The sequence below is a fragment of the Dama dama genome, chromosome X, assembly GCF_033118175.1.
Source record: "Dama dama isolate Ldn47 chromosome X, ASM3311817v1, whole genome shotgun sequence".
In the NCBI taxonomy this organism is placed as follows: domain Eukaryota; kingdom Metazoa; phylum Chordata; class Mammalia; order Artiodactyla; family Cervidae; genus Dama; species Dama dama.
Window position 1 is genome coordinate 29,732,701 of NC_083714.1, and position 10,163 is coordinate 29,742,863.

A 10,163-nucleotide genomic window follows, 5' to 3' on the forward strand; every position below is an offset into this window, starting at 1 on the left:
AAGGAAACACTCCCTCATATTATAAAGCCAACATGGCTTGATACCCAAACTGATAATAACAGAAATATTACTGACTTCTATCTCTTAATAATATAAATATTATATATAAAATAGTAATAAATCCAACCCAGTAATGTAAGGATAGATAATACAAAAGGATCAAGAGGAGATTATTTCAGGAAAGGAAAATTAATTTAATACTAAAAAATAAATAATTGCTCATAACACGACGCTGGGAAAGATTGAAGGCGGGAGGAGAAGGGGACGACAGAGGATGAGAAGGTTGGATGGCATCACCAACTCAATGGACATGAGTTTGAGTAAACTCCAGGAGTTGGTGATGCACAGGGAAGCCTGGCATGCTGCAGTCCATAGGGTCAGGGTCACAGAGTCAGACATGACTGAACTGGATTGAACTGACTGAACATAATACTAACAGAATAAAGGAAAGAATTATATGATTATTTCTAAATAGATACAGACAGTAATATCTGACAAAATTCAAGACCTCAAGGACATAACAGAGAAGGAAATGGCAGCCCACTCCAGTATTCTTACCTAGAGAATCCTGTGGACAGAGGAGCCTGGTGGGCTGCAGTCTATGGGGTTGCACAGTCTCGGACACGACTGAAGTGACTTAGCGTGCATGTATGCATTTGAGAAGGAAATGGCAACCCACTCCAGTGTTCTTGCCTGGAGAATCCCAGGGACAGAGGAGCCTGGTAGGCTGCCGTCTATGTGGTCGCCCAGAGTTGGACACGACTGAAGTGACTTAGCAGCAGCAGCAGCAGCAAGGACATAACAATGAGTGAATGAAGCCAGACACAAAAGCGCACACGCTATTCCATTTTTATCAAATTCAAATATAGGCAAAACTGGTGGCATTATAAGTCATCAGTCCCTTTTGATAATAGGAAGGAGTGAGTGACTGGGAGAAGGCATAGCAGGTATTGATGTGCCTGTATTGTTCTGATTGATGAACTGGTTGTTGGCTGATTTACAAGGATGCATTGAATTTGCAAGAACTCTTTGAGCTATGACTTGTGACATTTTTTTGCATTATATTTCAATAAACATTTTAAGTAGCTTATATTGCTCAACAAAAATACAAATTTGTGAGTTTTTTTAAGCAGGATAAAACAGGTACCCTATATTCAAAATAATCCTTCTATTGTCATACAGCCCAGCTATAAACTATGAAGCATATTAGAAAATTAAAGGTCACTGCATAGAAATTTGTCAATCATAAAGTACTACTTATGGGAACATACTCTTACTCCACTGCTAGGTATAAAGGAGATGGAGAGTTTTTCTAAAGCATTCTTCAAAGTTAAGATGCTTTTCTATTTGCAAGGGGCCTATTATGTTTCTGGAGACACACATTTTAAAATGAGTATCAGGGGATGATAGAAATAAGTGCAGAAAATTTTATACAGCTCTTAAAATATAAAACTGGCTTTTATATGAAGCATAATTGTCTTAAGAAATTTAAATCCAAAGGAAACAAAGCAAATGTCTTTAAAAATCTCCATAAGTGTAAATGTATAGCAGAGCATTTTATTATGTAAATCAATCCTGATACACATAGAAATCTATGTGAGATGCTAAGATTTACATTATTGAGAAAAAATGGATACTCATCAAATCAAATAACATGTCAGTGCAGTCAAATATACAGTGTGATGGAGCCACATTCCATTGTATTTTAGAAAAACGAAATGTGCTATTTAAATTTTGAGCTTTCTTATTCTTAGAGTTAAAATTAATTGAACATATAATATGGTCTGGGCTTCCCTGGTGGCTCAGATAGTAAAGAATCCGCCTGCAATGTGGGAGACCTGGATTCGATCCCTATCTTGGGAAGATCCCCTGGAGGAGGGCATGGCAATCCATTCCAGTATTCTTGCCTGGAGAATTCCCAAGGACAGAGGAGCCTGGTGGGCGACAGTTCATGCGGTCACAAAGAGTCAGACATGACTGAGTGACTAAGTACAGCACAGCACAGCATACTATGTTCCAGGTACTTTTCCAGGTTCTGAGGATGCATAAGCAACATTAGCTGAGATAAATTTCCTAGTCTGTTCACTAGCAAGCAGGAATAAGAACATCACAGCCAAAGCTTGAGTCTAAAATGAATTTAAGCATTTAAATCATAGCTGGTTCTCTTCCATGCAATTTGCTCAGGTTAAAAAGCAATGAGCAAACAAATCAGTTTCCATTTATGCTCCCCTTCCCTGTGCCATGGTCCAGAAATTTCCTCAATGCAGAAACACAGGGTAGCCATAAGATTCCTTTTATTTCCTTTTTCTCGGTCACAATCTGAATTGCCTGATTAATGTCTGAAAACAATTGTTTTATAGTTGTTTTCTAGTTGATTATGTTTAGAGGTTAAGCTCAATCCTTATTATTGTATGTAATGTTTATAAACAATTCTCAATCTTTTTCTTTAACTATAGATGCTATACATTTACTCCAATAGACAACTAATTGATATGTGTAATTAAACTTCAATGTAAATACTGAGAAATAAAAAAGCAATGAGCAAAATGAGCTCTAAGACCAGATAATTGAAAGCTCAACTGCTAAAAGCAGTTATTCCCAAATTTTAAAAGGCATCCAAATCTCTGACATCCATAGTTTAAATGAGAACTTCTGGGCCCAGCCAGGAATTTGCATTCTCTTTTCTTTGGTTTGGTTTGGTAAAATCCTGGGTAACTTTAGTGCAGCTAGTTCCAGGAACGTGTTTGAAGAAACACTGACCTCCACAAAAAAAAGCTAGTGTCAAGGACTGACTAAACTTAACCTCCATTTTCTCTTGCATCCATTTTTACTTCTAACCTGTAGGAAAATATAAATGATCCAAAATTTATTGTGGCTTTTATTTCCATTTGCAGTCAAAAAAACAAAGGAAACTAATAAGCTGCTCATCTGATAGGATCACAGACAACATTTCAAAGATATTTGAAAAAAATAAACCATAGAGAAATAAAATGTAGTTTGTATATTTGCTTGAGGCATGTTTTTTTTTTTTTAAAGATACTTAAAAAATCATCCTCATTTACCCTCTTAAGAGAAACTAAAGACACATACAAAGAAGGAATGTCTGGGAAAAAAGCCATGACTAGCAATGACCTGTTGGAAAATGATAAACATTTTTAATTACTACCATGTTTTAGCCATTTTCTATATCTCCAAATCCATGAGACCATGATCACTATTTTATGTTTTAAAAGCATAATTCCATAAATCATTTTAATAATTTTTACTTAGATATGATCAAAATATTTGTTCTTTGAATGATCCTTCCTTTTGCAACAGTTATTTTCTTGCTATGGTCCTTTTCTTTTGAATTTTGAGGTTGTTGAGATGAGAACCAATTTAACTGAATAAAGTCCTGTATCATTTTTTGTTGCCCTGCTGAGTACATAAGCCTTTTCTATATGGATTAAACTCTTATACTTTTAATAGTTTATAAAATACATCCACTTTGTACAGGCTAAATCAAGATCAATATAAAGACCAATTAAAGCATTTTACATAATTGTCTCAAGTCTAAAGTTACATACATATGTGTGTTTCTGTGTGTGTGCTCAGTCATGTCCAACTCTTTGCAACCCCATGGACTGTAGCCGACCGGGCTCCTCTGTCCATGGGATCCTTCAGGCAAGATTACTGGAGTGGGATGCCATTTCCTTCTCCAGGGAATCTTCCTGACCCAGGGATCGAACCGTGTCTCCTGCATTGGCAGGCAGATTCTTTACCGCTAGTACCACCTGGGAAGCCCTACATACATAAGCATTCCTATGTTTTCACTAACTTCTGGCTCCTATTCACAAATGGACTTTACAATTTTAATAACTCTACATCTCATTAAAATATGTCATCTTATTTTTTGAAAATTATGATTCCAGGAAGATGCTGAAAGTACAACTGACATAGAATAATAAATAATACCTTTATTTAATATATAATATAAAACAAATCTAGTAAACAGCTGCTACACAATGGGGGCTACTTAATTCTGAGCTGTGGGATCTGAAACAATGTTTATCAATTCACTTGAGGGAGTAAACCACTCTTAGATGTCAGATGTTTGGTGAGGCATTTTAGCATGGTGGATAGAAATACCTAGGGATTCCTATGCAAAGCCATATCTCAAAGCCTGAGTGATGTCACAGTGAGTAATGATATAAATTTGAAAGATGAGATGATGCTATATGAGCTTACAGGCATTTGTAAATGGGTTAGTAATGGCTGCATGGCATAGAAGAGTCTTGAAGATAATCTAAGCCAACCTTTCCCAAACTTGCTGTTGGAGATACTATTCAGTGCCTTGAATCAAAACAAGATCTGATTTATTTCAAAGCAATTACAACTAATACTCAAGGAATAAACTGATCACCTGGTAGGATTTGATACAATGATTTATGTTTTTATTTTTTATTCACGGGGCCATGTGGCTTGTGGGATCTTAGTTCCTGGACCAGGGAATGAACCTGGGCATTGAGAGCAGAGAGTCCAAACTACTGTGCAGCCAGGGAATTCCCCATAATGTTTTTAATTTTGTAGAAATAACAAAACCAAGTTACACTAGTGAAAATACCACTTTTCCAATTGCCACAATACTTTGGGTTTAAAATAAGTTTTCCTTCTATGGATTCAGTCAGTTCATGCTTGTCTCATATTGAAACACCACCCCCTCCCCCTGAAAAAACAATAGCAATTACTTCCTGCAGAATGGGAACATACATTTATAAAGGGTCAAACTCAATGGAATGTTTGCTCCCAGTGTTACTTCTAATCAAAATTTTCTCAAAAACGGGTCAATAAAGGTGAAAAAAACAAAGCGTTTTTTATGCCAGTGTGTCATTGCTATTTGTAGCGCTAAAGAATCCACCTGCCAATGCAGGAGACACAAGAGATGCGGGTTCAGTCCCTGGATGGAGAAGATCCCCGGGGGTAGGAAATGGAAACCCACTCCAGTAATCTTGCCTGGAGAATCCCATGGACAGAGGAGCCTGGAGGGCTACAGTCCATGGGGTCACAAAGAGTTGCACATGACTGAGTGACTGAGCACACAGACACACACAGTACTATACACAGTATGATGCTGAACAACAAATTGAGAAATTAACATGGTGAATACCTAATTTAACTGTAATAATATTAATGAAAGTGAGTGGAGATGTGTGTGACCTTCTTGGAATTTTTTGGAGCAAACAACATGTTACTAGCACCCACTAATTAGAATATACTAAGGAGAATCCCCTCTCTTATTCCAATATACCAACTCTTGAAGGTAAAAAAGAATCTTAGCAAGAGTATCTAGAAGAGTGTGTATGAAAAATATCACATTCCATTTTATATATATATACACATGCTACAGTGCTCATTTATAATGAAGTGAGATGCTCCTAACCATCAAGAAAGCCAGATAAATCTCATTTACACTTAAAAAATCAGAAAATCAATTTGTTCAAAATATATCAGGCATTTATTATGCCATGCACTTTATTGAGGAGTAAAGATTCAACATTTAAAACATGGGTTTGCAAAATGCGTGCAATATTAGAAATATATTAGTAAATCAGTAGTGAGTAAAGTGTGATAAAATATAAAATTTGGGGATTGGCTTTAAAGAGATCTTTAAAACAGGAAAAACTGCTAGCCACTTTGAAACATTGCAAAATGTGTAAATATATATGGCCAATCGAAGAGATTAAAATTTTCTTGGCATTCCACCTTTATATATTCCAATATATTTTTCTGATAATAAAAGCAGCAAAATTTTAAGGGTCCAGAATGAGACTAGATCTTTCCAAATACACAAGGTTTTAAGATGGCTATTTTAGAATAGTTACTTTCTGAAAATATTCAGTTATTTACTGAGAGGTTCAATAGCTTCTTGTTGGTTATGTAATCTGACCTGTAAAACAGACTGGATAGCAAGAGGTAGTTTGTTTCATCCATTATTTAAAACAGATTTTCTAGCAGTACCCTCTGAGTTTAAAATTCATTTCACGTGTTGAAACTTTCTATGATGTTTTGCTCCATCAACTGCCACTGAAAGTGACATTTCCTCTATTTATAACTCACTTTATTTCCCAAGACACTCCTAAGAAACTTTAGGCTAAGGTCAATTGTAAGAAACTTACATCCTTGGGTAGAATATAATTACTAGTTACTTCTGAAATTAAATTTTACTATAGGTATTTCCCCTCAAAATACACCAAGGATAACATTTAAGGTATAACTTTTCCCTTACATTTAGTTAGGAACATTAGATGTGTTCAAATAAATAAATTAGCGATTAAATGTATTGAGAATTTTTTCAAGTGGTAATTCAAACTCTAACTTTCAAATTATCCAACCTGGTATACCTTTTAAAAAAAATATGTAAAGAAAACAGATTTTCTATATGTTTTATATATTTCAAAACTCCCTTGCCCCTAACTCATTATGATTTCTCCCCACAATAATCATAGGTTTATAGTCTGTTTCACATGTAGCATGCTATTAATACTTAAGGATTGGACTGGAATGTTTGTATAAATCAATTATAAAATGAAACGAGTTTAAAAACAGCCCTGACACCTCACACCCCATGATGTCACTGTCAAAGAAAAATAAAAAATAGAAAATAAATGTTGTTGAAGCTATGGAGAAATTGGAACACCTGTGCACTGTTAGTGGAAATGTAAAATGGTATAGCTACTATGGAAAACAGAAATCAAAAACAGAATTACCATAAGATTCAGCATTTGCATTTTTGGTATCTATCCAAAATAGCTGAAAGCAGAGTCCAGAAGAGGTATATGCACACTTATGTTCATAGCAGCATTATTCACAACAGCCAGGAGTCCATCCAGTGTCCATCAACAAATGGATGGATAAGTACAATGTAGTATATACAGACAATGGAGTACTATTTAGTGTTTGAAAGGAAGAAGGTGTTGACATGATACAACATGGATGAACCTCAAGGAAATTATATTAAGTGAAATAAGTTAGCTACAAAAAAGGTAAATATTGTTTGATTCCACTTATATGAGAATAGTTAAACTTATAGAATAGTCAAACTGAGAAAGAAAGTAGAATGGCAGTTGCCAGGAGTTGGTGGGGAGGTAGCATGGAAAAGTTTTGTTTAGTATGTGTAGAGTTTCAGTTTTGCAAGATGTCAAAGTCCTGGAGATTAGTTGCACAATGCAAATATACTTAACAGTACTGAACTGTACACTTAAAAATGTGTAAGATGATAAATTGTATGTTGTGTTTTACCACAGTGGAAAAAAATTAATTTTAAAAAAGCCCTGATCATTAAGAAGACAACCAAGGAAACATTATTATTTCTGCAGCCACAGTCAGTCTTCGCATGATGCTGCTGAAGCCATCTTTTAAAAAACTGACTTAAATACCCAAAGTTTTTAAAAGGTTAAAGTAGTAAGGAAAAAAAAAGCATTATTTATCATCCCCTGGGAGTTTCCATAAGCCAAACACCTTTGCTTAGGGCAATATTCATAAAGAAAGACCAGAGAAAAAGAAAGAAAGCTGTTAGGCACAACATATAAAGATGTTGCAGAATTTTCTCTGGCTGGTGATAAATGTATAGAGCAAATCAAATTACAGGATGTCCTATTTTAAGAAACCCTATTTTCTACACAAATGAAATAAGACTTAATTTATCACATTCTGAAAGTATGCTTTAATATTCTTTGAAATAGGGGGTTCTATTACATCACTTAGCTTTTATTTGAAGACTTAAAGTACTTGTCTCAGAGGCGGAGGCAGTGGCAACATGTTAGAAACCACTGTCAACTGGAAATCAATCCATAATCAAGATGACACTTCTATAATAATGTAAATCAATGAGGGAATATATGATTCTATTTTTAAAAATGTGCTTCATGTATATAAGTCCAGGAATGCCATCTATTGTGTAAAACAGGGTCTACTTTTATTCATACGTGGCATAATTCAAAAACAAAAATCACACTCAATCCTGTATCTCCGGGTTAGTAAGGAAGGAGGAACAACAATGAGCCTTATCTAAGGTGTTGGGGGATATTATTTGATGAATTTACTAGGAGCTTAGAGGAAACTAAAGTTGCTGCCCTCTGACTGGAACATTCAATTTTATCATTTGTGCGTAACATAAAAGGGCAATTTAGATGTTAAAATTTAATCAACATGAAACATTAATGCCTTAGGTTGAAACAGAGAATGGCACAATAATGGCATTAGAAAAGGTGAAAATAGCACCATTACTCTCATTGACATCATCAATGTGTTTGCTTCAGTGAACTGTACCTCCAAAATGGAAAAACAAAAATGTCATTTGTACGGAAAGTATCATCAATATTTAGCTTTCTTCTTGCCCAACTGTAGAATGACCTACATTCTAGAAAGGATATAAAAACATCTAACCGAAATATAGATTTTTCTTTACTTAAAACAGCAACCTTTGGTAGATATCCCTGATCATCTTTGGTCAATATGATTGCACTAGGGAAATTTAAAAATTGATCATTACCAAGTGAAATGATGAAATGTTACTTTGGGGGGGCACTAAGTAGTGTTTAATATCCACAAAACACACATTCATTGGCCATCCATTTACAAGTCATTAATTGCCTACTATGCGCCAGACATCTGTGTGTGTGTGTGTGTGTGTGTGTGTGCATGTGCACACAATTAGTCGTGTTTGACTCTGTGACCCCATGGACTGTAGCCCACTAGGCTCCTCTGCCCATGGGATTTTCCAGGCAAGAATCCTAGAGTGGGTTTCCATTTCCTACTCCAGGGTATCTTCCTGAGCAAGGGATTGAACTCACATCTCTTGCACTGGCAGGTGGATTCCTTACCACTAAGCCACAGGGAAGCCCACCAGACATGTAGTAAAGCATATAGGTCTGCACATCTATATATATATATAGATAAGTTTTGAAATGAGAATCATTCCAACTTCTGAGATCCTACACCCCTCAGTCTCTTTCAAGTACCATTTCTATAGTGATGATTCCCACATCTCTATCTCTAGTCCTAACTTCTCTTATGAGCTTCAGAACTGTATTTCTAACTACCAACCAGACATTCCTGTCTAGAAACTCCACACACATTTCAAATTGTACCAGGTCAAACTTTAACATTCTAGTATGTTTGTACATTCCAGGCACTCACAATATACTTTCAAACCAATATTCCCTCTCCACTGTCATTTTATCTTTCAGACCCAGCTCTAGTATTGAATCTTCTGGGAGCTCCTTATGTCCTTTCGAGCAGAATTCATTCTTATTCTTCCCATTTTATCATTGTACTTAGTAAATATCCTTAATACTCTAGCTTTTCTTGTCATTAGTGAATTTTTACAACTAGTAAATCAGGTATCTTTCACCTCAGCTATATCATCAACCTTTATGGCAGATGTCCTGTTTCATTGTTGCTCTCATTTTTGCATCTGAATGGATTAATTTGAAAACACTCAGATAAAATGGTGTTTTTGGAAGTAAACTGTTTCAGTAGGTCTGAGTTGAGACTTGAGGGTCATGGCAACTTCCTGTAAACACACTGTCCTTTAATGATGCCACCCTCCAATGCTCAGTGTTTCTGGGTTTGCAGCCGGCCAAGAAGGGGAAATACTTTCAGGCAACCCTTTTCAGCAGCGCTTAAAATAGCATCCCTTAAACACCTACGGACTATGTGGGCTTTCTTTCACTTAAGTGGAGGAGGAAATGGCAACCCACTCCAGTATTCTTGCCTAGAGAATCCTGTGTACAGAGGAGCCTGGTGGGCTGCTGTCCATAGGGTCGCATAGAGTCAGACACGACTGAAGAGACTTAGCATGCATGCATGCATTGGAGAAGGAAATGGCAACCCAAACCCACTCCGGTGTTCTTGCCTGGCAAATCCCAGGGATGGAGGAACCTGGTGGGCTGCCGTCTATGGGGTCACACAGTCGGACATGACTGAAGCAACTCAGCAGCAGCAGCAGCAGCTTTCACTTAAGTACATGTTGTTCTCACTGAACTGCATCCCTGAGCAGCTCATATAGTGACATGTTTAATACAGTTGGGTTACCCAAGACTTGCAGAGATTAGGAAGCTGTCAGTAAAACATCCAGGGAGCGGAGGGGGGGTGGCTTTGTGAATTGCTTTCTAATATCACTC